This window comes from Ursus arctos, unplaced genomic scaffold (assembly GCF_023065955.2).
Source record: "Ursus arctos isolate Adak ecotype North America unplaced genomic scaffold, UrsArc2.0 scaffold_34, whole genome shotgun sequence".
NCBI lineage: Eukaryota > Metazoa > Chordata > Mammalia > Carnivora > Ursidae > Ursus > Ursus arctos.
In genome coordinates this window covers 13260731-13266236 of record NW_026623030.1, presented here as the reverse complement: position 1 = coordinate 13266236, position 5506 = coordinate 13260731, and the positions used below count along the sequence as shown (strand labels likewise).

The 5506-nt window shown below is 51.0% G+C and overlaps 1 pseudogene; it reads right to left on the bottom strand.

Annotated features, from left to right (window-relative positions):
* Nucleotides 1–2491: 2491 nt before the first annotated feature.
* Nucleotides 2492–5506, bottom strand: LOC125283015 (LHFPL tetraspan subfamily member 7 protein-like; annotated as a pseudogene).

Genomic DNA, 5506 nt, shown 5'->3' with positions numbered 1-5506 from the left:
TTATTCCATTATTCTATTATGTTCTTCTTCTTTTTTTTTTTTTGAAGATTTATTTATTTACTTAGAGAGAGGGTGTGCAAGCAGGAGGGGCAGAGGGAGAGGGAGAGAATCCTCAAGCAGACTCCCCGGTGAGCACCGCGCCCAATGCAGCACTCAACCCGAGGACCCTGAGGTCATGAACTGAGCCAAAATCAAGAGTCAGACGCTTAACTGACTAAGCCACCCAGGTGTCCCTCTCCTTTTTTCTAAAAAAGCTGTCAAGTCACCTTTCTTGTTCTTTGTGGAAGTGAATGCAAGCTGCATTGTCTGCAGTCTGCGTGTTTTCAAGGTAATGGAGTCGCTCCCGGGGGTTGCTTACGAATATTCTCGGTTGAGCATTTAAAGCTGAAAGCATTTGGTCAAGACAAGCTAGGCTGGGCAGAGGGAGCAAAGCCAGGTTTAAAGGTTTTATTTTGCTTCCACCATAGAGTGTGACAGACCTGGGTTCAAATCCCAGTTGGCTGTGCAGACATAGGCAAGTGACTGTACCTCTCTGAGCCTCAGTTTCCACTTCTGTGAACTGCGGATAATAAAGCTACCCTTCAAAAGGGAGCTGGGCATCGAATGTTTTTGCCTACCTAGCGTCCTTCCCCCGTTCCAGTACCAGCACCTTCTCCCATGTTCTGGGGAGCTGTATCTCCTAGCTAAAACCATGGTCTTCTAGGGAGACTGCTGATATGCCCCTCCCCCTAGGGGGCACATGACTCTGTCCTGACCAGTCAGATTCCTTCCCTGGGAAGTGAGCCGTTCATGCTTTCCTTCTGCAGTGGCCAAGCTAGGAGGATGCCATCCTGGAGCTGCCCATGACCATGTCTCCTGCGGGTAGGGGAGCAGGCATGGCTGGATCCACCTCTGTCCCTGTCATGGTTCCACTCTCCAAGCTGGTATACTCCAATTCCATGCCCATCTCTGATCCAGTCTCTCCCCACCAGGCTTTATTGGCTAGAAGGGCTCATTTAGCCGTAATGTGGGATAGAGAGCTGCTGGGGGTCATCTCCCAAGGAAAGATTAAGGTGCTGTTCCCAGAGAAGGGCAGTGGGTCATGATAAGCAAAAGCTACAGACAGACTCCAGCATCCCTGGCAGAGAGAGCGTGTGCGTGGGGTGGAAGTGTGAAGAGACCTTCTGTGGACCCAGAATTCAGTGTGACGGAAGGACAGGCACAGGAGCTGGGGGGTGTGACAAGAAAGAGGCTGAAGAGAGAGGTTGGAATGAGATCTGGAAGGGCCTCCCTTGTGCCCCAAGTAACAGTGAGGTCTCCACATCGTGGGGTTGTTTGCATGGGGTGGGGGGATGAGACAGGTCCCCCCATCCCCACCCCAACACTGGACACACTTTTGTACAAACTCTTGTTGTACGTATGGGCACTCACTAAATATTTGGGAAAGAAATAATTCTCAAATTCTCCCAGAAAGGAGGAGTTATAAAGATGGAGGGGCGCAAAAGGGAATGTGCACGTGCCTATTGAAAGATGTGTTGGAGGGACAGATGGACTCAGAATTGTCCCAGGTGCACTTTTATTTCTTTAAGTAAACTCTACATCCAACATGGGGCTTAAACTCACAACCCCGAGAGGGGTCCCATGTTCCCTAAGTCAGCCGGGCGCCCCCTGGGCATTCTTCATGAGTAGATAGGACTTCTCTTCCTAAGGAGTCCTATGAGATAGGGATGTTAATAATAATAAGCTGAAGTTTCTGGAATACAATGGGCCTTAACATGGTGCTAAGCGCTTTATTTACACCAGCATCTCAAGTTAATTCTCCTGACAACCCAATGAGGTAGGCATTATTTCACACACACACCCCTCCCCCCCCATTTTACAGACTGCACGTGGTCCAGAGAGGTGAAGTGATTTGCCCGAGGTCACACAGCACAGAGGCAGCAGAAGTGAGGTTCGAATGTGGATTCGTAGTGATTTCCTACCTCATGCCAGAAATGAGCAAAGAAACATTTCCCAGGAGGAGCAGAAAGGGCCCACTTCAGCAAACATGAGCTTGCCCTCAAGGAGCTGATATTGTAGTGGAGAGAGATGAACAGTCATCAAGCAAGCAGATAGGGTACGTAAGTGCTGTGAAAACACAGAGCAAGGTGAGAGGTAGGAGAATCTTGGGAGAGGGGAGCTCCCTTGCCTAGAGGTCATGGGAGATCTCACTGAGACGTGATATCTGAGCAACATAGAGCAGCAAGACATGTAAGATCTGAGAGAAGAGAATCCCAGGCTGAGGGGACAAGCGTGCTGTATCATGGAACAGAAAGCAAGCCATGCGGCTGGAGCATGTGGAGCCTGGCAGAAGGGGTAAGGGTGAGATTGGCGAGGGAAGGAGGGTTTCATCAGGCAGAGCCTCATGGGCCATGACGAGGAGTGTGGATTTTGCTCTGAGTGTAACAGGAAGTCACTAGAGGGTAGATAAACCAGTTTGAGTGGCCCAATCTGATTTCAGTTTTAACAGGACCTATTTGGCCAGTGTGCAGACAGACGCTAAGGGGCAAAGGTGGCAGCAGAGAGACATGTGAGGTGGTTATTGCTCTAATCCAGGTGAGAGGTGGTGGGGGATTAATTGCATGGGGGTTGCAATTGAGCCCTGGGCTAGACCATCGAGAGACTAGGTGGGAGTTAGAGAAAAGCAGCCTTCCTGGGGAGTTGCAACCTGGCCATTTCACAGCTTAGCAAGCAGCACATAGGCTAGATTTCAGCATCTCTCAGCCCTCAGTTGGGTCTCCCTGTGCAGTGCACAACCTGCTCAACTGTGTATGGTGGTCCTGGTAAAGATGATACAAAGTGGATGGGTGAGAGAGAAACAAAGGGGACAGACTATTAGGACTGGGTTTAGCTAAGGGCAGGAGAGAGTGATGTTAAGTATGCCATTCCCTCCCCACGATTTCTGGCTTGCTGAAGGACCAGAAGGTCTTCAGTTCTAGGGTTTATCTCTGAGATTCAACGTAGGAGGCCCAACTCTGCTCACAGGTGCGTTCATTTGATCATTCATTCATTCATTCATTCTACAAACATGTCTGGAATGCTTACTATGTGACACTGGATTTACCTGCAGCTGCCTGCACCCCTGGCATTGGGCCACTGCCCCTTCTGGGACACAGCCCTTTGGGGGCCAGGGCCCAAGATAGGAGGAGAACTGCATTAAAGGCCAACAAGAGCCATCCTCCAAGGAGAATTGCAGCCGAGACCTGTCAGGAAGAAAGAGGAAGGAGGGTATTGAATGGGGCAGGTAGGGGCAGGTGTATGTCTCTCCATTTATTGGCCAGCTACTAGTCCTCAAACCCCCAACAGGTCTGTGCTATTATTACCCCCATTTTACATATACCCAAACTGAAGCCCAAGGAGGTTGAGTCATTTCCCTCAGGACACACAGCTAATTAAGTGGTCAAGTCAGAATTAAGATCCAGATTTACAGCCACCATACCCCACCTTTACTGAATACCTGCTATAAGATGGGATCACCAGGAGAGGCACCCTTGTAATTATTGGCTTCAGAGGCTGTATATCTTCCTTAGAGGTGTTGGACTGGGAGGCCTGACCCCTCGTCCACATCGTTGAATTTGGTAATGTGCATCGTAACAGACTTTCAACACCTTAGCTGTGGTTTTCAAACTTAGCAGCACTCAGAGGGTGGCCAGGTAGGTGTGTACAGGTCGTACACTGTACAACCCTTGGAGAGGCCTTGGGATCATATTCATTACAGTCCTTTTCCAGCAGATGGCAGTATAGTGTCCTGAAGAAGAGGAAACTTCTTAATTTCTACTAAGGTGCTATAGGGACTTGAAGCTGCCTTTAGAATCCTCCTGGGTGTTTGCTAAAATGCAGATAGCCAGACTCCACAGCACACATGCAGACTCAGAGGCTCAGTGTGGGGTAGGCGGTGGGGGCCAGAACTGCCCCCTCCCCCCCGCCTCTGGTGGATTTGATAGTGCCCCGAGGTCCCAGCCCAGGTCTTACCTTCCAGGCAAAGTCAGGAATATCTTCCAGGGACCTGAAAGTCCCACACTCCGGTTCCAGCTGTCACCCCGAGGCCAGGAGCAGTAGGTGAGGACGCCAAAGGAGAAAGTGTGGGGCTGGAACCAGGCGGGAGAGATGAGGCTAAGGGCCGAGATGCAGGCTAGGGAGAGTCCCAGGGCTGCCCAGACGCTCGCTGCCTGCCATCAGGGAGCATCGATGACCTAGCGGTCACCAGGCAAGATTAGTGGTGGAGGCTGCTGGGAAGAGAGGAACCAGGAGCTGATGAAAGTGCCCCCCCCCCCCCCAGTCAGGGACCTGGTCCTGTGTTCAGACGCCAGGTCCCAGCCTTCTTTTCAGCCTGGTGATGCAGTGGGAGGTGTTAATATCTGGGGAGGGGATGAGGCTTTGCCCCAACAAGTTCTGGAAGTAGAGTAACCCCAAATCCTAGAATAAATGTTAGTGCTTAAACAGAACTTTGAACACTCCCGCTCTGCATGGAACATCGTCATCTCCGATCCCAGCAAGCCCCCCCCCCGTTTCCTTCCTTCCTTCCGTTGCTCATTCATTCATTGCTCAGCCCATCAAGTGTGGCACCGTCCAAAAGGGCTGCTGCCCCCCAGAGGGGGCACCTTTTTCTAAATCACACATGGATGCTGTGTTTCCAGCATCCACCCTGCCCATTAGCTCACTCCTGCCAACCACTGACCGCTGTAATTATTTAATTGTATCTTTTTGGAGGTATTTTTGCAAAATGGGTATTGTTCAGCATGTATATAATTTTTTTAAAGATTTTATTTATTTATTTGAAAGAGAGAGAGTGAGAGAGCATGAGTAAGAAGGAGAGGGAGAAGCCGGTTCCCCACCGAGCAAGGAGCCCGACATGGGACTCAATCTCAAGACCCTGAACCGAGCTGAAGGCAGACGCTCAACTGACTGAGCCACCCAGGCGCCCCAGTGTGTATTTTTAATTTATGTAATTGACATTATTTCGTATGTTGCATTTTGGTTCCTACTTTGGGCACCAAGTATAATGCCTTTAGGGTCAATCCACGTATCTGTGTGCGTGCCTATTTCATTTAACTTTGAGTTTCGCAGAAGCAGATCCTGAGACGAGGGTTTGGGTGCAGGCAGTTTACTTGGGAGGTGGTCCTGTGGAGGAGGAAGTGGGATGGGGGGAGAAGGCGGCCGGTTAAGAGTGTGTTACGAAGCCAGCTGTCCCCAGGGTGGCTCTGAGAGATGGGGTACACCGGGCACCTCAGAGTTATCCCTCCGGAGGGCAGAGGGAGATGTGGTCTTTACATACCAATTCCTGCCAGCCATTGGTTGAGGGCCACCCCCCGTGCTGGGTGGCAGCCATGTGTTTGGGGGGGGGGGTGGGCTGGGGGGCAAATGGGCTCCAACAGGAACCAACTAAAGAGCGGCAATGAAATGCAGCGGGCAGGTGAAAGCCCACTGCTGTGCGGAGACACGATGACACTGAGGGGTGCGGAGCTGACCGTGACCGGACCTGCCACAT